Source organism: Balaenoptera borealis, assembly GCF_965194805.1.
Source record: "Balaenoptera borealis genome assembly, chromosome: 3".
Taxonomy (NCBI): domain Eukaryota; kingdom Metazoa; phylum Chordata; class Mammalia; order Artiodactyla; family Balaenopteridae; genus Balaenoptera; species Balaenoptera borealis.
In genome coordinates, this window is record NC_138866.1 from 102615053 (window position 1) to 102639716 (window position 24664).

Here is a 24664-nt window from a genome sequence, read left to right on the forward strand (position 1 = left end):
AAAGAGGAAAATGCCGATTCAGGTCTATCACATGTCTTCTCATAGAGTTGTTGGTAAAGCAGTTAAAAGCACAAATGACAGAAGTGGTAGATACTGGTCCCATTATTGCTATTTTATGCAGACAGAGTATGTGTTTTCCCCAGATTATATATATATATTTTTAGTCATAATACAGAACTGTTATTTGTCAGAGAAGATATATTTGGTTTCGGCTGTTGCAGAGATCTCAGAGGAAAAATTCCCAGGCAGCATTTTACTTTTAAGAAGTGCATAAACCAAAGGGCTTCCCTTCCCTGGTGGCACAGTGGTTAAGAATCCGCCTGCCGGGAGCCGCTGCGCGGAGCCGAGCGTTTGGGTGGCGGCGGGGGCGCGCCCGTGGGGAGAGGCGGCTGCGGCTGCTAGCCGGGAGGGAGGGAGGGAAGGAGGAACCGGGAAGGGGTTGGGGGGGGGGGGCAGGGCGGTCGGAGAGCCGTGTTCCTAAGGCGGTGGCGGCGTCTCCGGCAGAGCAGGAGGAGGGCGGGGAAGGAGGATGGAGCAAGCTGGGGTTGGGGTTGGCGCTAGCCGCAGTGGCTCGCCCCGTACTGTGGGAGAGCGGCGGCTGCTCCTGGAAGTTGTAGGATCGGAAGCCGGGCTGGTGCCGCCGCTGCCACCGCCTTGGGCGGTGGGGAGGAGCAGGGAGCGGCGGGGGTCGGGAGAGAGGGGTCGGGTAGGGGGAGCGAGCTGGGGAAGACTGAGCGGGCTCTGCGCCGGGCGGGAGGGCGGCGGGGGGGCCAGCGACCGCAGCCGGGGGGACGCGGGAGGATGGAGCCAGTGGAGATCCTGAGGAAATTCATACAGAGGGTCCAGGCCATGAAGAGTCCGGACCACAATGGGGAGGACAACTTCGCCCGGGACTTCATGGTGTCCAGATCCAGTATGTCAGCAAGCTGAGAAACGACTAAGAAGATTGTCAACCAAGTATAGAACAGAAAAGATTTATCCCACAGCCACTGGAGAAAAAGAAGAAAATGTTAAAAAGAACAGATATAAGGACATACTGCCATTTGATCACAGCCGAGTTACGTTGACTTTAAAGACACCTTCTCAAGATTCAGACTATATCAATGCAAATTTTATTAAGGGTGTTTATGGGCCAAAAGCATATGTGGCAACCCAAGGACCTTTAGCAAATACAGTAATAGATTTTTGGAGGATGATATGGGAGTACAATGTTGTAATCATTGTAATGGCCTGTCGTGAATTTGAGATGGGAAGGAAAAAATGTGAGCGCTATTGGCCTTTGTATGGAGAAGACCCTATAACATTTGCACCATTTAAAATTTCTTGTGAAGCTGAACAAGCAAGAACAGACTACTTCATTAGGACACTCTTACTTGAATTTCAAAATGAATCTCGTAGGCTATATCAGTTTCATTATGTGAACTGGCCAGACCATGATATGTTCCCTCATCATTTGATTCTATTCTGGACATGATAAGCTTAATGAGGAAATACCAAGAACATGAAGATGTGCCTATTTGTATTCATTGCAGTGCAGGCTGTTGAAGAACAGGTGCCATTTGTGCCATAGATTATATGTGGAATTTACTAAAAGCTGGGAAAATACCAGAGGAATTTAATGTTTTCAACTTAATACAAGAAATGAGAACACAGAGGCATTCTGCAGTACAAACTAAGGAGCAGTATGAGCTTGTTCATAGAGCTATCGCCCAACTGTTTGAAAAACAGCTACAACTATATGAAATTCATGGAGCCCAGAAAATTGCTGATGGAGTGAATGAAATTAACACTGAAAATATGGTCAGCTCCATAGATCCTGACAAACAAGATTCTCCCCCTCCAAAACCACCAAGGACCCGCAGTTGCCTTGTAGAAGGGGATGCTAAGGAAGAAATACTGCAGCCTCCAGAACCTCACCCAGTGCCACCCATCTTGACACCTTCTCCCCCTTCAGCTTTTCCAACAGTCACTACTGTGTGGCAGGACAATGACAGATACCATCCAAAGCCAGTGTTGCACGTGGTTTCATCAGAACAACATTCAACAGACCTCAACAGAAATGATAATAAATCAACAGAACTTACAGGGAAAAATGAATCAACTGTTGAACAAATAGATAAAAAATTGGAGCGAAATTTAAGTTTTGAGATTAAGAAGGTCCCTCTTCAAGAAGGACCAAAAAGTTTTGAAGGGAACACACTCTTGAATAGGGGACATGCAATTAAAATTAAATCGGCTTCGGCTTCACCATGTACAATTGATAAAATCTTTAAATCACAGGAATTGAATTCAAGAGATCTAAAAATTGATGATATTTCCCAGAATTCCTGTGTGGACGGCAATGCAACACAGTCAAATAAAGCTCCAGTTATCCTACCAGAAGAATCACAGAAGAGTTCAGACACACCTCCAAGGCCAGACCGCTTACCTCTTGATGAGAAAGGACATGCACCGTGGTCATTTCATGGACCTGAGAATACTCTACCCATGCCTGATTCCTCTGAAGGCAAATCCTCAGATACCCACTGTCAAACAATGAAAACTGGGAGTTCAACACCAAGCCCCACGACACAACTTGCAACCCATGATCTCACAGATCATCACAACAGTTCCCCTCTATTCAGAGCACCCCTCAGTTTTACTAATCCTCTTCAGTCTGATGACTCGGACTCTGATGAAAGGAACTCTGATGGTGCTGTGACCAAGAATAAAACCAGTATTTCAACAGCAAGTGCCACTGTTTCTGCTGCCGCTAGTACTGAAAGCATTTCTACAAGGAAAGTATTATCAATGTCCATTGCTAGACATGATATAGCAGGAACAATACATTCAGGTGCTGAAAAAGATGTTGATGTTAGTGAAGATTCGCCTCCTCCCCTACCTGAAAGAACTCCTGAGTCTTTTGTATTGGCCAGTGAACATAATACACCTGTAAGATCTGAGTGGAGTGAACTTCAAAATCAGGAACAGTGTGAACAAAGAAAACCTGAAGGCTTGATAACCTCTGGAAGTGAAACATGTGACCATCCAGCACGAGGTATTCATACAGAGACTTGTACAGAATGTCCACCTACTTTCAGTAACAAGAAAGATCAAATATCAGAAAGTCCAACAGAAGCCACAGAGATTGGTTTTGGTAATCGCTGTGGAAAACCCAAAGGACCAAGAGATCCACCTTCAGAATGGACATGATTCAGGGAACTAAAAGACACTTTAAATTATACTGGAAAATTCAAGTGCCACTGAAAGCCAGATTTATAGTATTCCATCTTAAAAATGTGGGACTAACAGCAGTGTAGATTGTTACCTTAGTGTTTTTTGCTGGGACCATCTACCTGCCTTATATTACACTTAGGAAAAAGTATTACATACGGTTTATTTTGTAACTTCAAGTATTATTGCCTTAATGTCTCTTAACCCTGTTACACGCTGCTTGTAGACATGTTAATATAGTAATACTTTTATGATAAATTGAGTTTAAGGACTACTCTTTTGCTAATGTTTTATCATGTATGCATTATTTTGTATATGTACAGGGCAAGTAGGTATATAATTTGATAAAGTTACAGTCATAAAATATTATTAACAGAAGATGTAAGAAATTTCTGCATGGTCTAAATCTTTGTGTACCTTATTTGTAAATTATTTGCCCTGAAGTTTTAGAAAATAGTTTCTGAATTTTAAAATTGCTGGATTCATGCAGCCAGCATTACAGGTTATCAGAGATCAAAGATTGTAATAATAATACATTTTGTAAATTGTAAGCAAAAAGTTATTTTTATATTATATACTGTCTAATTGTCCATCCTAATTGTCCTTGTTTTCATCTAGTTATGGAGATTCAGTAAGTGCCTTGGAACAATATTGAATTCTCTTAGCTCGTGTGTGTTACTTTAATATTTGAACTCAACTGGGATTAGAAGACTATCAGAATATATGTATGTTTCAGGATATTTGACCTGCCATTAAAAAGACAAAAACAAAAAAACAAAAAAAAAACAACAACAACAAAAAAAAAACAAAAACAAAAAAAAAAGAATCCGCCTGCCAATGCAGGAGACTTGGGTTCGAGCCCTGGTCCGGGAAGATCCCACATGCCACGGAACAACTAAGCCCGTGCGCCACAACTACTGAGACTGCGCTCTAGAGCCCGTGAGCCACAACTACTGAAGCCCACACGCCACAACTAATAAAGCCCGTGTGCCTAGAGCCCCTGCTCCCAACAAGAGAAGCCACCGCAATGAGAAGCCTGCACACCACAAGGAAGAGCAGCCCCCGCTCACCGCAACCAGAGAAAAGCCCGTGTGCAGCAATGAAGACCCAATGCAGCCAAAAATAAAATAAAATAAATAAATTTATTTTTAAAAAAGTACATAAACCTGAAGAGCAAATTTTTTTTCTTTCAAAATAGGTTTTGTTTTGACTTTGAAAGCTTCAGACTTTCATAAAGCATTATAATATTTGGAATAAGCATATAAAATATTTAAGGGTATTGGTATTTATCTCTTTTTTTCATAATTCTGGGCAAAAGCATCCTAGGGAAAGTCTGAGGATAGATTTCTTCCATTTTCTCTTTGTTATTTCCAGTTTTCCAAGTTGCCTCGATGCAGAGGTCAGGGGAAATGCTCCAGGTCCTGAGCACATCTGGGCTAGGATCCAAGAGGCCAGCTGAGACCATCGTTGCTGTTAGTGAAAGAGCTTCATAAGTGCTTAAGGCTGGAAGGGATGGTCCAAATCAACTGTAGAATCCTGTCATTTTTCAAATGGGAAACTGAGGTGCAGGGAGGTGAAGGGACCTGTCAAGGTCATACGATCAGCTAGTGTCAGAGCTGTGATCCAGGCAGACTGACTTCCCATTCAGCCGTTTTCTCAGTAATTTCCCAGGATCCTTTTCACTTCATCCTTGACTTGTTTCCATTCCACTTCCTCCACTGGCCCCTGATCTTGACCAGGCTACTCTTTTTGCCTCAATCCTGCTGTTTGGTTATCCTGATTGAGTGGGATCTCCCCACCTCGAGTCTTGGCATCCTCTGAGTGGTTTTGACTCGGACATACCCTTCCAGAGGTTTTATTTGCCGATGGCCTTGAGGACTCCCTCTCCACCTGCTGGCCTTTACCACTACAGCAGCTGCCATCCTGCTCTCACCACCACCACAGTTTATCCAGTTACTACTTTCTGCCAGGCGCTGTGCTTAGCACTTTCTAAAAGCAAGCTCACGTACTCCACACAACAGCTCTTTAAGCTGAGTATTTTCCTGCCCTGCAGTTGAAGAAATCAAAGCTCAGAGAGGTTAAATCATGTCTCCATCATCTCACGGCGCTAAGTGTAAGCTGAGGTTAAAACCCAGGAATATCCAAGTTCCATTCTCTTTCCATGACACCTTTCAGTCCCAGTCTGAACTGCTTAAAGCTCAGATTTTAGTGACAAATCATTGCAAATTACACTGCTTAGGGCACTCTAGTTCCCATTAATCTGCTCTGTAAATTATCTTTGATTATGTGTTAATGCATGAGGCTTCCCTCTTCGGGCTTGTCTGATACTAGGACCACCCTGCTTTATACTCTTGGGACTCTGTGTTCAGTATTCTGCCCTGTTATGTGTTCCGGATGTGGGAATGGGAATGGTTAAATGTCGCTCTATTGGCTGAAACAGTTACTCCGTTTGGCTGAAACACTAACTTCCTGATTGAAACTCCAGCTGAAAACAGACCCTCCAAATGGCAAGATCATAGGATGCCCTGATTCGTTTGATGTAACACTACTGAATGTTTGATGTAACACTGTTGAATATTTCTGTCTTCTTCCCTACTCCCACTTCTGCAGCTCAAGGGACAAATAAATTCCCTTTTAAATTATTTCACAGTCACTATCACGGTCAGAAGGGGTCAGGTAGCTTTTGTTCCAACGGCTGCCAAAGGACATCTGCTGTCTTGCTAGCTGTAGCGAGTTGCATCTACCTTCTTTTTGCTCTACCTTGTTGGCCCCTCCTTAGATATAAAGATACTTAGAAGGCTCTCGTGCGACAGCCTTACATTATCTATTTTCTGATAGGATACTTCACTGCAAGAATGGAAAAGGAGGAAAACAATAGTCATTGAGTGTTTATTATGTGCAGAGAAATATGCTAAAAATTTTCACATATATAACCTCAATTGATTCCCACAATAATTGTATGAAGTATGGTATTTTAGTCTCATTTCAGAGAGATGTTAAAATCACTTATTGGAGATCACACAATTGGAAATGGGTACGGTTGGCATTTGAATCTAGGTGAGACTGACTCTTTGTATATTACCAGGCTGCCTCTGAATGCTCCAGAGTCCTGGGGCCCAGGCCTCCGTCATTTTATCCATCATTATTCTCACCCTGTGAGGCTTAGACAGAATTCTGGCTTCAGAAATTCTAATCAGAATCTTCACTAAGCTTTGAAAATTTTATCTCCATTTAACAAAGAGTGGTGATTTACATTGCTACACAGAGACTAAATGAGAAACCTGTAGCCCCCTATAGTTTCCCTCGCCCCCCACCGCCCCCACCCCCCCGGGGCTGGGTGGTGTTCTGGTGAAGACTCTGCTTCATGTTGCAGGGTGCCCCTGCTAGGTGGGGGAGGCTGACCCTTTTTCTACTTTGGCAAAAAGCCAGTATATTCTTCCACCTGATGGTCTGATGAAAAACCAAGGTAACACCTGTTTTGTCTATGTATTGAGTCCCAAGGGAAAAAAATCCAGCTGACTAGAGTAGCCAGCTAATTCTTTCTCTGAGTTGACAGCTCCAAACCTGACTTGAAAGAGAATTCCATTCAAATCATTGTGCTCTCTCAGCCCCTCTTTCTCTCTTCCCCTCCCTACACCCTCCTGCTTTTATCCTCTGTGGCCAACTCTACCTAATACCTTAAGCACACGTGGCCAGTATGCACCCAGGCTTCTTCTTTTTTTTTTTTTTTTTTTAATTAATTTATTTATTTATTTTTGGCTGTGTTGGGTCTTCGTTTCTGTGCGAGGGCTTTCTCTAGTTGAGCAAGCGGGGGCCACTCTTCATCGCGGTGCGCGGGCCTCTCACTATCGTGGCCTCTCTTGTTGCGGAGCACAGGCTCCAGACGCGCAGGCTCAGTAGTTGTGACTCACGGGCCCAGTTGCTCCGCGGCATGTGGGATCCTCCCAGACCAGCGCTCGAACCCGTGTCCCCTGCACTGGCAGGCAGATTCTCAACCACTGTGCCACCAGGGAAGCCCCCAGGCTTCTTTTTAAAAGACATTCCTTTCTAAGAAGCTGATGATAATTTTTTTTTTTTTTTTTTAATAATTTAGACCACCTTGGTAAGCTTGAATTTCTTTTTCTGAAAAACAAGAAGGTTAAACTGAAAATAATACAGGATTCAGTATGTATCTCAAACTGGTTAAAAAATTGAACTTTAAGGAGCAAATTTTATTCTTTACCCTGCATAAAATTTCAGCAGTGGCCTCACCACAGGGTCCCACCTCTGTCCACTGGTGTGAGGCGGGGATTTGTTGCCATTTCTCTCAGTTTGTATCGGTGCAGATCCTCCTTTCCACTTCGTCTTCCTGGACACCCCATTCTCTCTACAGTCCCCTTATTTGCTTTTCAGTCACCCACTAGTTCTCTTTGCTGACGGGGCAGAAGCTTCTGCCCAAACTTCCCCCCAACTCCCTGACTCAGGCTGTTCCAAACTTGTTACAGATTTCACCAGACCATATTCAATTAAACAAATATTTGTTTAGTGCAACCATGTGCAAGCCTGTGATGGTTACTGTTTCCATTCTAGGAATACAACCTCACCAAGGAGAAAATTTTATAGAAAGAAAAGCCTAGAGTACGTTTATGAATCCTTCTCCCCTTTTGTATTTTTCTCAATATCCAAAAATATAATTTAAAAAATAAGCTTTTTTATATATTAATAAGAATCTTGATGAGAAAATGTATATATTACATGTTACTTATATAGCTTAGGCTTCCAAAAGGGAGGAATAATATACTTATCTACTTGGTTTTATATCTTATACATTGTTTTCAAGAGTATCTGTGTCTTAGTCATGAGGATTAGAATTCTAAAAACCTCCATTTTTTTGTTTAAGGAATTTGGTAAGATCTAACAAAAATAGGGTTGGATGATTGAGATTACATATGAATTATGAACATATTAATATATTTTATGCTCATTAGAATAGTACAGTAAAGGCAGCATATTAAGTAAAAAGAAAGTCAATAGTAGTTCACATATCTTAAATCAGTAGTAATGGGTAACATGCCATTCCTTGCTCAAAGAAACCCAATTTAGGATTTTACTTCCCTGAGTTTTAATGAGATACTTATTAATTTATTTAGTTTTGTTGTGTATTATATGTGATTATCCTCCTGTATTGGTACGTTTCTAAAAGCAGTAGAGTGGAATTGTTGACTTCTGCCTTCTAGATCCCACAGTGATTCCAGAAACATAGAGTAATAAATGAATAAGATGAAACAAATAAATAAAGCATTGGGAATTCTTTAGCATAGCTAAGCAAGCATCTATCAGCCCTAATAGATTATCCACTCTTAATTGTTTGCATGGCCATTTTCGGCCAAAGCACATCCTAGAAGCTCTTCTTTTATAAGACCTCTTTTCCTTCTCTCCTAAAAGACCCGTAAATACAGTTTTAAAGCTCAGGGTTTCTGTCCCTCAGATTTCTTTATGTCTCATTGGCAGTGTTACAGTGTCTCCCCACCTCCAGTTCAATGTCCCTTCCTGTATGAAAGCATTCTTGAAGTATCCATTCAAACTTGGAAATTCCCATTTTGGAATCCCACTCATCTTATTCTAACTTCTGGTGCAATTGCCTTGGTAGTTATCCTATTCATCTTCATTATATTATAAGTTTTTCAAGCACTCTACTCCCTCATCTTTGTTTATCTGGCAGTAGCTATCAGGGATGTTGCAGACAGTGGCTATTTAAGAAACATTGGCTGAAAGGAATTATTGAGTTAGTGTTTGGTACCACTGTGTTAGCAATGGAAAGTCAATATTGTTCAGAAAATAATGACCAAAGCATGCCCTTTGTCTAATGTGTGATTGTTTCTTTTCAATTTCATACTATATTAGACTGAACCATATTCTATTGCTACTTTTGCAGTTCAAAAATTGACAAAAGTTGAAAATATTGACAATTTTATATAATTCAACTTACGTTACTATTCAAATTTCTTTTTTTCAATGTTTTATAGGCATTTGCATAACTTTGGACACTCAGATAGCAACTATTAATTTTTCAGATTCCAAGAAGTTTTTTATAGTACAGCATCTAGTTTGTGAGCATTCAAACCATTGTACCTGAATACTCTACATTTTTTCCTTTTGATTTTTTTCCAAATAAGCTCTATCTCTTTACAGTGATGAAGTTAATTTGTCCTCAAAAATTTCAAAAGCATATGGAATATTATGTGAATAGAAACATTTTCCTTTTCTGAAGAGCTTCAAAATCAGTGATCTTTATTTTGTTTTTGTTTTTATTCGTTTTAAAAAAATTGTTTAGGGTCTATGGAAGGAATGGATTTGTTGCCATTCAGTTATGTTTTTTCACCTTTGCCTACAATGGAGATTTGTTTTGGAAAAAAATGTACAGATATTGGGGTTTTGTGCCTATCCAGTTTGACATGCAATCTCTTTTAGCAATCTTAAGGTTCACATATCAAAAACTGAACCACTGATCTGCTCCTCCCCAAAACCTTCCTTATCTCAACTAATGGCAACTTCATTTTTTCCAATTGACCAGGCTAAACAGCATGGAGTCATTACTGGATCCTCTTTTATTCACATTCTACATCCCATCAATCAGAAATTCCCCTTTGACTCAACCTTAACTTCTACTTCTCCCACCCTGGCTCAGTCCACCATTATTTCTCATCTCATTACTGCAGTGGCCTCCAATAAAATCTCCTTGCTAATATTCTCGTTCACGTATTATCTGTTCTCAAAATGAAGTCAAAACAATGCTTTAAAAACATGAGTCAGATCACGTTACTCTTTTGCTCAAAACCTTATAATAGCTCTGCATTTCACTCAGAGTGATGATCAATGATCTACCTCCTCCTGCTACAGCCCTCTCTGACTTCTTCTCTTTTTTCATTTTGTTTCAGACACTCAACCTTCTTGCCATCACTTGAACATGACAGGCACTCTTCCACTGAGGGCAAAATGCAAAAAAGTTCTCCACATAGAAGCAGGTGCTCAATTAATATTTATTGAATTAAATCAAATTGAAGTTAGTTTCAACTGGTAGCTATTATGATAAGATTTAGGACTTGGGAATACCAGGCTTCTTTTGCTTAAATTGTTATCTCATAGCATCTATCGATACACAAGTTCCTTCCCTCTTTCAAATGTGTTTTTTTTTTTTTTTTCCAGTTGGTAATGTGGACTTGGGAGGACTTCTATGATACGTTTTGAAAAATAAATAAGATTTGAAACAGCATAAGTATCTTAATTACTAGGATTACAGACAAGCATGTTGTTTGGAGAATTGACCAATGTAGGAAGACTTTCTCAATTCTATAAAATGATTTGGAGTAATTGTTCATGATCAAATTAGAGATTTATAAGAATGGATTTATTTACAGTTATCTCCAGGATACCACCTGCCTAATTTTAAATTTAAAAGATAGATTATTAGATAAATGCATAGTTACAAGTTTTGATTTTTGTAATTCATTCATAAACATGGTAATATTGGCAAGTAGCCTGAATGTTAAGACCTTTATTTTTAGCACTGATAAATAAATTAGAACACCATCTACAAAAGTTTGTGGAAGGTTTACCATGTTATCTGAATGACATTTCATAGCAATAGCAAGTAATTTTTCAAAAAGGATTATAGAGCACAACATTATCTTGGCTTCTTTGATGACCAATATAAGAATCTATGTTTATTTTTGCTTATGCTTGAAGTACTTCATTTAGGACAATAACGTTCTTTTTTTCTCAAGGTAGATTTTATTTTATTTTTTTAATTTATTTTTTGCTGTGTTGGATCTTCGTTGCTGTGTGTGGGCTTTCTCTAGTTGTGGTGAGCGGGACTTACTCTTCGTTGCAGTGCGCGGGCTTCTCATTGCGGTGGCTTCTCTTGTTGTGGAGCACGGGCTCTAGGCGCACAGGCTTCAGTAGTTGTGGCGCATGGGCTTAGTTGCTCCACAGCATGTGGGATCTTCCCGGACCAGGGCTTGAACCTGTGTCCCCTGCCTTCTCAGGCAGATTCTTAACCACTGTGCCAACAGGGAAGCCCCTAACTTTCTTAATTTATGAAATTCATGTTTCCTAGGGGACAATGTGAGTAATATACAGAAACAGATTGCATTTAAAAGGTTTATATCGTTAACCAGTAATTTGTTCATAACAGCTATGTTTTAATCATTAGTGTATCTTGCAATTAAGGTGAACATTCAATTTTTGATTAAGAATTTAAGCATTTATAGCCTAAAAGGTTTTTTTCAATACGATCTCTATGAGGCTTGAGTAAGATTTATTTTTCTTAATTGAAGTATATCTAACTTATAATATTTTATTAGTTTATTGTGTACAACATAGTGATTTGACATTTGTATACATTGTGAAATGATCACCCCAATAAATATAGTTACCACCAGCCACCATACAAAGTTAATACAATATTATTGACTGAATTCTTCATGCTGTACACTACATCCCCATGACAGCTATTTTATAACTGGAAGTCTGTACCTCTAGATCCCCTTCACCTATTTGCTCCCTTCCAACCACTCCTATTGGACTTATTTCATTTAGCATAATATCCTCAAGGTCCATCTATGTATAAATGGCAAGACTTTTTTTTCTTTTTTATGGCTGAGTAATATTACATTGTATATGTATACCACATCTTCTTTTTCCATTTATCTACCAATGGACACTTAGCTTGTTTCCATATTTCCAGCATTTGTAAATAATGCTGCAATGAATATTGGGGAGCACATATCTTTTTAAATTAGTGTTTTTGTTTTCTTTGGTTAGGAACCCAGAAGTGGAATTGCTGGATCAGACGGTAGTTCTATTTTTAAATTTTTGAGGAACTTTCATACTGTTCTCCATAGTGGCTGCACCAATTTATATTCCTACCAACAGTGCACAAGTGTTCCCTTTTCTCCACATCCTCACTCACGGTGTGTCTTTATTTAAGCAAAAGGCAAAGGCACAATTTAGTGAAAGCAATTCTGTGAGGGGCTAAGATAAGCTTCAGTTATTTCAAAGGGACACAGGAATCAACTGAAAGAGCCAAATCGCCAAAGCTATGAAAATTTGAGCAAGAAAATAAAGTAACATTTGATTATAACCCAAAGTATAAAGCAAATATCTATGAGTTCATACTGATGTAAGGGAATAATTGAATAAATTAATAAGTGTGTGTGGGGGGGGACAAATTTCTCATGCAGAAGTTTTATAAATAATTGATGAGTGTACTCCCCCATAAAAGAGGGGGAGTATAATTCTCCATTCCTTAAGTATGGTTTCACTTAGTGACTTTCTTCCAGAGAATACAGTATTTAAAAGAGAGGTGGTTAACTTTACATTGGAGAAAAATGATAAACACTATTTGCGTCATATGATCAAGGTCAAGGTCAATATCACCAGTCATAAATCAGTTTGATAGCATATACCCGTGGTATGATGTGATGAAATTGACACTTTACCTATGATTTTCCTTCCCTAAATCCATAACTCTAGTCTGATCATGAGAAAACATCAGAAAAATTGCAATGTGGGAATTCTCTGTACTACCTTCTCAGTTTTGTAAATATAAACCTATCTTAAAAGATAAAGTTTATTTAAAAACTTGACTACATTAAAAATGGCCACTATCGTCTACATCTTTATAATCCTTTCTTATTTAGTATGTTTATTTTTCACTCTGCTCTGTACAGTATTATATTGATAATTATAATGCTTCCAAATTCAGTTATGTGTAATTACCCAGTGAACATTTTCATGTATAAAGCTGCTTTTTGTTGTTGTTGTTAGGATTATTTCTTAAAGGTATTTCCCTAGAAATGAAATTATCAGGTCAATAGGTTTTTTTTTTTTTTTTTTTTTTTTGGTCTTTGTCTTTTGAAAGATGAATGTAGAAGATTCAGGCATGATCTGATATTGTTTAAATCTTAGTTGATATCATTAAATGTTCATATATTGACAAAATAAAAACAACTTTTGTAAAATATATTTTAGAATGCTTCTATAAACATAATTAAAATATATCCCAGCCTAAGTAAGCTGCATATCTAACTAATAATACATATCCCTTGTAGATGAGTTTTGTACTTTCTAGCTGTCTGTGAGATTAGAATGTGTGCAGATAGCTAAAGAATGAATACTACTTTTTGTGTTTCTTAAGAATTATAGATGAGAAGGATTAACCCATCTCTGAATTCATTATGTCATTAATATTTCCACCAGTTTTATAATGTCTCCTACAAATTCTTCAAAGGTTTGAGAAATCACTGCTCTTTGATGAGCATTGAAAGCAACAACTAAGACTGCTAATCAATCTATTGCTTAATGTATGTCCTTAACAAAGATAGGGTTCTAGTAAGATGCAAAAATCTTAAGAAAGTCTGAGTCTGAAGGTGAAGCTGAAGCTAGTTAGTCCAGTGTTTTTCAACTTTTAGTGTTTCTTTGAGGGTCTTCAGAGCTCTGCAAATATTTTATTTGATTTTTACTTAAAAAGACTTCTGAAACAAATTAAAATTATAGTGAGCAAAAGCAACGTATGAACCTAAATTTGCTAATGTCAAATATGACACATTAGTGACTATCATCAAGTTCATTTGAGTTGCCAATGTAATATACTTTTGTGGAGTCCTAAGAAAGACACTTCTCTTGAGTATCTTATAAAAATGTTGTTGATGGAAGAGCACATAACTATTGTTTTTTCATTTGGTGTTAGATTTTTCACTTGTGATAAATGTGAGCAATGAGCTACTAGAGTACACATATGCCAAATCCAATTAAGTGACAGTAAGTCTAGATCTAATAGTGAATTGTGTCAATCTTTCATTGTAGTTTTAGCACTTACTCTTATGTTGGGTGCTATTTTGCCCTTCTGGCTCAGTTTAGTAGATTTCTCTGAGCTTTCATGGATGGCTTGTTTTTTCAAAAGTATCACTTATAGATACTTGTATATGAATCAGTATTTTCTTCCTAATGCTGGCTACCAGGATGAATATTATTATTGCAGTAATACTTTGGGTGCTGAAGTAGACATACATTTGTACCCCTGAGCATTATGGCAGACTAATTGCTTACTGAATTTCTACTCTTATCCTTCTTTCTTAAGTGAACCAGGTTCAGGGCAACTGAATATTTTTCAGTGAAGACCCTCAATCATTTGAAAAATACTCATGTTTCCAGCCTCCCTAAAGGTGCAAGGGATGTCTGCTGGGAATTTCTAGGGAAGTATGGCTTTCCTAATGCCGACACTATTCTGTGTTCCTTGACACTTCTTTCTTTTCCATGCTTGCAGTGTTAATGTGAGACAGCTATCTTGCAGGATGGCCATAAGCATAAAAACCACACCCTAAAGACAGTGAGTAGAAACACTGAAGGCAGCCAGGATACCAGTGACATCATGAAACTACTCTACCAGTCCTAGACTGCCTACCTCCTACTTTCTTGTTAAATCAGAAAATAAACTTTTATTTGGGAAAGCCATAGTTAATTTGTTTAGGTTTTTCTTACATGTAATTACTTAAAAACTGTGAAAATTCCTGATGGAGTCCAGCCTCCTCAATTTGTACAAGTAACTGAACCTTACTTTCCTTCTTCACTTTATAACACCTTATCTAACTTGATTCTTCTTCATGGTGCCCAAAATCAGCTAAAATTATGTATTTATTTACTGTCTGTCTTCCACACTAGAATGTAAGTTCCCCAGGGTTAAGGACTAGATCTTTCTTGTCCATTGCTACATTCCTAGCACTTAGGACCGTGTCTCACACAGCAGACATACTCAGTGTTCATTGAATAAATGTACGAATCAGTGAGCTCTCACAGGGATCCAATGACTACATTAAGAAAATGTGTAATAGGGATTAAAATCCGTTTGCCTGATAACCAGCTCAGTAATCCTTCATTACACTACTGCTTTGGGTGCTCTTTTAAGTCCTTGGGTAGCAATGATAATTCTATATACACATTTAACAGAAACACATTGCAATCCAATTGAATCTACTCACAATGTCATCAAACTCTTATAGCATCACCTCTTCAGACTTGTCCCTCCTATAATACCATTTTTGCCACCGTTCCTGAATTGCCATGACTAGAAGCTCTCCCTTAAAGGGCTCTATACATGATGCCTTTCTTGGAAAATCACAAAACACCTTAGAATATTAAAGATTCTTATATGCACTATAATTAAAAAATTGATTTAACTTTACCTTAATACTTTCCAAATTTATTTTCTATCTGAATATCCTGTCTATCTTCTTTCTTTGGCTAACCACTACTAAAGTCCCAAGGAATTAATGCTGTACTTTGAAAAACTGTGAGTCTTGATCACTGTAGTTCAAGTTGGGTATTTTATGTTCTTCAGTTTCTTATGATAAAAGCCTTGATGAGCATTGGTGTCTGATGATGAAAACCCTACTCTCTACAAGTATTCTCTTTTTGGGCTAACTTTTCCAGCTGTGCGATTCATGCTGGTCAGTTCAATGTGAGAATTTCTAGAGCACTTCCTCCTGCTGGCTCTTACCGTCCTAAAAATGCAGCCTATTCTCCTTTTACGCAAAGTTGATGGCTATCATCATCATCATCATCACCATCTTCTTCTAACATTAAAGTTACAACTGTGGTATTATTTTTAAACTAGTCACGTTTATCTTTTAAACATGGCTCTAATAAAATTATTTTAAATGATTCTTGCCCACGGACACAGATACTCACACACACACACACACACACACACACACTTTTTTTTCCCCTAATAGCCATATGTATTTTTTCAAATTAGCATTTTCCTAAATTGGCTTGCTCTATGGCAGACTAAAGAGGGAGGTCACCATGGCCTCTTCTGATTCCCTAGTGAAGGGGAAAAGAATCAAAAAGCATTAGCTTACTGAAGGAGCATACTGTTGACGGGGCTATTCTAAAGTTAACAGGTTTCAAGAATAGATAGTCCATGTGTCTTAAGAGAACGCAGTAGCATTTGTTTTGTAGGCCAATAATGACTTGACAAAGACTATTGTTGATCTTTAGATGAGCAGTTAGGCCAGAATATACATAGATTAATTTTTCAGAATATTGTTAAAAGGCTCTGACACATCTGAGTTTTAATCTAGTACTCTCCCAGAATAAAATGCTGAGTTATCTCAAGGTTCTACTCTTGGCTTTTCTTTGTTCTTTCCCAGAACCATGCATTTAAACATCACCTGATTACTCTTAAATACACATCTCTAAGCATCTGCTGAGCTCCAGACTTACTTATCCAAGTGCCTCCTCACAGATACACCTCTCTTTGGAAATCTAATAGGCATGTCTAGTTTAAGATTTTCTAAACAGAAATCTTAATTTCTATGGTCTGCTTCACCACTCTTTCCCCTAATTTTCACCATTTCAGGAAGGGCCAAACCCAGTTGCTCAGGACCCTCACCAATCAAAATTTTGATTTCCTTTTTCTCCTTCTAGTCTATATCCAATCCATTAATGAGTCCTATCAATACTTCCTCCAAAATGTGTTCAAATCTGACAACCTAAAATCATCTGTACTGATAAAGCCTAATCTAAGCCACTTTTGTTATGTCTCTTCTGGACTATTAATGACAGCCTTTTTATGGTTCCTCCTGGGTCCATTTTTGTCCTCCCATGGTCCACTCTCCATGCAGCCAAAGTAATCTCTCTAAGTGTTAATGCCATTATACCACTCTCTTGCCTAAGACTCTTCAGTGGCTTCACAGGTCAGTGAGAAGAATGTCCAAGTCCCTCTCATGGCTTGCAAGTCCCTACATGTTTCTCTGATTGTATTTCCTATCATTCTTCCTGTTGCTTACTACATTTCTGCAACCTTGGCCTCTTTCCTTTCTGTTCCCTTAAATACACCGTGCTCATTTTGTCTTGGGGCCTTTGCACTTGTTATTTCCTCTGCTTAAAATACTCTTCTGATGTGTTTCCATGTAACAATCTCATTTTCATCACTGAAGACTCAGGTCAATGTCACTTCTCAGGTCTTCTCTGAACACATTAACACCAGTAGGATCTTGTGCACACAAGTCACTCTATTCTGTTGCATTGCTATACTTATTTCTGTACATATTTGTTATCTGTCTATGTCCACTGGCATATACCCTTGAGGTCAAGGAATTTGATTACTGTACCTAAGAAAGAGCCTCTCATAACAAGTGCTCTGTAAGAACTTGTTGACTGTCTGAATAAATATGTATCCTTAAAAATACTTCATTGTCATCTTTGTCTCTAATCTCTTCCTTCAAATCACTTTCCTTCCCAATTAAAGTTCTTAAGGCATTAACTTCTTATGTTCAAGAGCACATAATAGCTTCCATAGAGAATAAATTTCCAAACTCCTCTTCCTGAATTTCAAGATGCTAATTTTCTTAACCCAAACTTTTTAACCCCCAAACTTTTAAACTTTTTCCCCTAAATGAACTCTGGGCTGGAAGACTGAGTTCCCTCTCCCTGAGAAAGTCTCTTTCCAGTCTCTCATCTTTGCTATATTCCTCCAACTATAAATTTTCACCCAATTCCACATGGTTCAATTTCCCCTCTCCTACCAAGCACTACTCCAGCCTATAGACAGCTTTTTCTTTCCTTCTATATATCTCTTATTGTTTATATTGTCATCAGATTGGTGTAACAGATCCTTATACTACTTTATTTATGTGTAGGTTATCCCCCCAAAGGAAAGAACGAATTTGAATATTAAATGCCTCCTCAATCTCCTAGCATAATGTTCCACAGAAAGTATATCTATTTAATTCCAATTTCAATAGACATGGTGACAGAAAAACATTTATTTACTGTAAACACCTATTTATCATAATAAATATAAAAAAGCAAGGGTGATGACAAAAAGCTACTGATATTTGATCTCATTGTTAGAAAAACAATAGGGTATGGTGGTGAGCATTATGGATAACTGCAGTCACATAACTCATCTAAGGAGGGCGGCCACAGCACATGTCCAGGGAATTATTACTGTATAACAACAGAGACCCACTGTTCATTGACCCTGTTTTTTTTTTGTTTTTATTTTGTGTTTTTTTTCCCACTGAGGAAAACCAGAAGTGCATATCTTTTATGCTAAATCACCCGATTTTTTACTTTTTTTCTTCCAGTGTTTTATTAAAGAGCTCAAGGAAGCAAAAATATAGAGGTCAAAAGCTCTGTGTTTTTAAATATCACCCATTGACTACTTATTCCAACTTCAAATAGAATTCTGTTAATTATAGATATGATTTTTCTAGTTCACAGATTAAAAGCAGAAAATTAGAGAAGAGGAAAAACATGTGTTAAAGACACAGAAAAGTCAACTGATTAAAGACATGTAGATATATATAATAAATCACCCAATTTTTAAAAGTTCAACACATCTTAGGCTCAAATCTGCAAACTTTATTTTGTACTTTCGCAATGCTGACTCAAAAAATTTTCTATATTGTTAATTAACTGAGTTCCAGGAATCTGCACTTCATTCCCTCAATTTCTCTTCATTTTCACAAATATTTCAAATATCTCTTTTTTCTCCTTTCCAACACTAGTCTTCATAATTTACCAAAGTTTTTTTTTTTTTTTTTAACATTTAGTATGTGCTTTCTGATGACAAAAGTAATATATACCCTCGTAGAAAATTTGGAAAATACTGAAAGTTTTGTTTACATAAGAATGTAAGAATAATTCTATGCATTGCTATTATTTTTATTTATTTTCTTTCTATTTTAGCCTATGACATATTTAGTTAACATAATAAAGTCATTGGGTTTATTTTATTTTTTTTTTATTTTTTTTGGGGGGGGGTTTATTTTTTATAAAAGAAATTCTCCATGAAATTAAAAATTCTTGGTAAACATTATTCTAATGTCTACATAAATTTCTATTGCTTGGATTCATCATAATTTATTTAGCCACTTCTCTATCATTGGATAATTAGGTTGTTTGCAGTGTTTCCCCCATAATGAATAATGTTGCAGTGAACATTTTTGTACATAAACTTCTCTCTATATTTTGAATTATTTTCTTAGAAATGAAGTCAATAGATTCAAATATATAAATATTTTTGAAGCCAAGTTGATTTCTAAAAACACTTTGCCAATTTATAATGCTGCCAGGAACTTGAGAGTGTATATTTTACTGCATCCAGAACGTTTGGATATTCTCATTAAAAAATATTTTATGGTAATTGGTAATTCCATGTCTCTCTCCTCCCCTCAAGTCTTCTCTTCTGTCACTGACTTATCTCTAAATACGACCTTCACTCCTTTTTTAAAGTGAAAATTGAGGATTCCTGTCCCTCTATCTACAAAATTGCCCATAGCCACACTCATTCTTATTCCTTCCCACTTGCCTCAGTAAAAGAAATTAACTTTTTGATTTGGGTCAATACCTCCACTTGCACTTTATCTCTCATCTCTTTCTGTATCCTCCAAGATCATGCTCTCTTAGCCATTACCCTGTCTTTAGTATTTTCAATATCTTGAAGAAACTATATCAGTATCTTCAATATCTCTCTTTTGGTTCTTTCTTCATGGCTTATAACAATTCTCAATTTTGTTTCATTAAAAATCTTTCATCCTAGTTTTCCCTTCTAGTTATACTCTTATTTCTCATCTTCCTTTTACAGCCAATCTCTTTGAAAGAGTGGTCTTAACACCCCACCTTAACTTTCTCCACTTCCAGCCTTCTTCTGGGCACCAATGGCATTATTTCTCTGGAACAAGTTTTGCTCAGATCACTAGTGATCTACTATGTGTAAATCCAATGGTCTCTTTTTACAACTCATTTTACTTTTCCTATATGATCCTTTAATACTCCCTTACCCTAGTCCCATCTATGTGTACTTTTCTAGAAATAGGAGACAGAAAGATTGGAGGAAGTTGCAGCCAACTTTCTACCTCAATAGGGTTATCAGTTGTGGCCAAGAATTGTCAGTAATGGAAGAGAAAAAAAGACTATTATGGTCAGAAAGTACACTGATGAAAGGACTAATGTTATCAGCTGGTGTTTGTGGAACATGAGGACCTATCATGAGTAGTTTGGGGCCGCAGAAACCTAACACAGTAGCAGGAAGAATAATTAGGGATAGAAGAAACCAAATGCAATGACAGATGAGGACCAGAAAATAGCTGAGACTAACAAGTCTGATTTATTTATTCATTCATTTATTTATTTAACTCCTATTAAACACTTCCTTCATGCTAAGCACAGGCAATATAGTGTCTCAAGGGGTAGATAATTCATTGTCACTAATGGCAGAAGCAAGAAATTTATAGTTATAGAAGCTAGTACAGAAACAGATTGGTCAGGGGTCTTCAGGGAATTTAGGGGGACAAGGATGCATGGTGACTGTAGCCTAAGTGCATCCCAGTATCAACAGCACAAGAGGAGGCAACTGAAACTCATTTTGGAATAATACAGGTATGAAGGGAGGAAATAATGGTATAAGAGGGATTCTAGGAGAGATAGAAGGGAAATTCAGAAGCAGTAGAAGCTTCAAAGTGGCAGGGATGAGGCTGGAATGGTGAGACACGGGTCCTAATAAGAGTATCTTTGGAAGATGCCAGTGAAATCATATAGTCAATCTGAAGTTTTATTGTGTTTGAAATAAATACAAGATAATGCTGATGCAATAAATTGGTTAAAAAGTATTCTCTAACGCAGGGGATAAAGTCTTCATAAAAATTCAAATAAGTTATGTTGATACATAGACGTTAGTCTCTATTTTGGAACTCTAAAGCTAATGCAAACTGCATGACATCAGATCAACTCAGATTTCAAGATTGCCTTGACCTCAACAGATGTAACACATTAGAATTTCCTAGTGTAAATAAAAGGGCCCAGACATATTGTTCTACATTACAAGATTTTTTCATGGTGCCTATTGAAATACATCAGAAGCACATCCATCAAATGTCACTTGAAATATTTCAGAGTATAATCTCTCAAGAGAAAATAATTTCCATTCTAATTAAGTTTCCAGAATTTGAAATCCAGCCAGAGCAAGACAAATTCGATCAGAGTTCTTCTCATTAATACAAGATTGTGATGATAGCTCCATGTGAAACTGGATGACCACAAGGCTGACCAGATAATTTTGCCTTTCTTCAATTCCATTGCCGTCAGCCAAATCAATAGAATGGCAATTCTTATCAATCTCCAATCTATCCACCATGATCAGACCAGGTATACTGTTGTCCAATGACTTTCCCTAGCGATGTTCTGTAGGCTGAGAGCAAGCAAAGGAAAGCAGGTAGTAGGCATGATCTGATATTGAAAAACTGGAAGTGGAGGGGCTGTGTTCACGTCTAGGTCAGGTAGAAAATCATATGTGCAGCCTAACTGGCTGTGAATGAGAAGGTATTGAGTGACCGAAGACCTCTCAGAGAGCTGCTTTGGTGGTTGTGGAATTGTGAAAGAAAAGGGAGATAATGAAGTTTCCATTTGAGATAGGGAGTGCTTAGTATTTAGACCTTGGCAACACATATAAAAAGAAAGATCCTGTGAAATAGAGATGACATTGTGCAGGGATATAAAAGGTTAAAAAACTGGAACCTTAGTGGGTCTTTCTTTAACATGAATATCCACATACCTAATAATTCTTAATTGATTGGCTGGCTGATTGATTGGTTTATTTGACCAAATGCAAGCCTGATAATTATGATTTTAAATCTTGAAGACTCAACAAGAACACCTTTGGTTGGGGGATTAGTCAGGACAATTAAACTTTCACTCCAGGATATTGAATCGTGAATCAACTGATTCAAGGACTTAAGTTACTTATTGCTGATTCCTACAGATGGCAGTACCTGGAACCCAGGAGAGACTGGTTTTTTGTCTGTTTGTTTTTCTTTTCTTTTTTTCAACCAAGAACCCCAGAACACTTCTGCTTTCTCCTTTATTCAAAGACTGTTCCTGAACTTTTTTATCAAGTATATGAAATAATCAACATCTTCCATTAATGTCACTATTTTTAGCTTAAGGTGTATTTCTGTTTTATGCAATAAAAGAACTCCTAAGATCAGGTAGTATCTACTTACTAGCATGAATACTACATGATTTTGCCTATTTCCTGATAGTTGCTATGAATAGTGAATTGATAATATAATAATGCTTTCAAAAGAAAGAACATATTTAATTTTTGTAATAAATATTAGTGATAGTAGATGATGCCTAAAATGGGGAGAAAGCCATGTAGGAATAGTTCTACTTCAAATTTTCCTCAGAACTTGAGTATTTCTCTGTTTGTTTCTTGTTGGGGATCTTGATCAAGTCACTTAATCTCTTTCTCTGAGCCAGTTTCCTCATCTGTAATGTGGGGATAATAATACCTCTGGCAGATAATTACCATAATTATCGACTGAGATGATGCAAATGAAAGTGGCACAGAACTTTGCTCACGGTTAGAATTCTGTAATTATCATTTATTATTATCTAATTACGTATTCAGGTCTTTCTCCTTTACCAAAGAGCAGAGATTTACCTATCTCCTTTACCCCTCTATCTCTAGTTTTAAGCATAATGCTTATATAAATGGTGCTCAATAAATATTTGTTGAATAAATGAGTAAAATAAAAGCAAAATGGTAAACAGAACCATTAGAGATTATATCACCCTTATCATTCAATTTGTTTCTGATTTTGTTCTGTTTAGGCAGAATTAAGAAATTCCTAATTTTCATAGATAACATTTTTTAAAATGCATGTATCTTGAAGTTTTAGGATTTACTTCAATTAAACTAAGATGTTTGAAAGAGAAGTAGGAGGATATATTTCCTCTAAGTAGTTGAATATTCTTCTACCTGTTAGCATTTCTTATCATAAGTGTAAAAATGAGAATAGGTTCTTGACCATAGGTATGCACTCATTATCCACAGCCTGTGCAGGAACATGCATACATCCTTGTCAAGGAGATAATATGAAAATGAGACAGTGACAGAGCAGGGAGTCTGATTCTTAATCCTGTAACTTTGCATAATACCCTAGGGGCTAAATTCACAGAAATCCTAGAAGATTTCCTTCTGGGGGGGGCAGGCAGATGAGTAAAATATTGAAAGGAGGAGAAAAAAGTTACAAAAGTGGTAATTATGTTGAGCCAGTCACTCTATTCAATTGAGAAATGTTTAGAAGCCCTTTGCTAAAAGTTTTGTCTGAAGCAGCTTGTATTTCTGACTCAGTTACTGATAAAAACCTTGAGCAGATACCTGGAGGCCTTGGAAATTAGATGCTGCTGCAATTACTGGCTTTCTGTCTGCCAGCAGAAAGGAGAGGGATTCCTCCTCCCCCTTCTCTAGCCCCACAGCGTGACTGAGCCCCGATGAGCCCAGGCCAATTCCACTGAGGGCTGTTCAGTTCTGAGCCTGAGCCCTGGGGCCCAGGTCAGCCCAGTGCACCAATTCGAGTTCCTGGGGCACTTTTCACAGAACCATTCTACCTAATTAGGCAAAATATTTTACAAACTAAAAAATCCGTGGGCATATTGATTTATCAAACACACTGAGGAGACAATAACTTTCTATATATGTATATTTTTAACACCTTACTTCCTCTGGGCCAAATCACCTCACCCACGATTTGTGTCATAAATTCTAGATCTTGTCGTAAATTCTATCTATAGAATTAACTAACCATCTAACTGCTTCCGACAAAATAACCACACTTCTCTGTGTGAACTTTTCTTGGTATCTTTAGCAAAACACCATTTAAATTTACATATAATTGTGTATTTAGAGTATACCATCTTTCCAATAGAGTGCTACAGTTTTTTACAGTTAGGATTTAACATTTTGAAAATATCTGACAAAGCCAATGGATCCTGCCTTTGAATTCATTCCATAAATATAGTTTTTTGTTTTTTGTTATTTATTTATTTATTTATTTATTTATATTTCATTTTTGGCTGTGTTGGGTCTTTGTTTCTGTGCAAGGGCTTTCTCTAGTTGCGGTGAGCGGGGGCCACTCTTCATCGCGCTGCGCGGGCCTCTCACTATCGCGGCCTCTCTTGTTGCGGAGCACAGGCTCCAGACGCACAGGCTCAGTAGCTGTGGCTCACGGGCCCAGTTGCTCTGTGGCATGTGGGATCTTCCCGGACCAGGGCTCGAACCCGTGTCCCCTGCATTGGCAGGCAGATTCTCAACCACTGCTCCACAAGGGAAGCCACATAAATATAGTTTTGATGACATACTTGGTATAAGTCTCTGTGCTGGGATTAGAGTAGGCAGGGTGGTTGGGCAGGGTGAATGATTAATATTGTATAGTTTCTACCCCCAGGAGCTCACACTCAAGCAAGGATTTCAACCCGTTTATAATTACATATAATACAGAGAGAACACCCTTTATTTCTTATGTCTACTGGGTTTTAAAAGAAGAATGCAATAACCATGCTGTAGAGAAGAAAATGTCTCAGGGGTTATAGAGGCCTAAAGAGAAACTCTGAGGCAAATGTG

At 37.7% G+C, this 24664-nt stretch overlaps 1 pseudogene across 1 annotated transcript; it reads left to right on the top strand.

Moving 5' to 3' along the window:
• The first annotated feature begins 731 nt into the window (after window positions 1-731).
• On the top strand, window positions 732-3290 carry LOC309626798 (tyrosine-protein phosphatase non-receptor type 12 pseudogene; annotated as a pseudogene). The gene has a single exon. The product of its transcript is annotated as a tyrosine-protein phosphatase non-receptor type 12 pseudogene (transcript).
• The last annotated feature ends 21374 nt before the right edge of the window (window positions 3291-24664 follow it).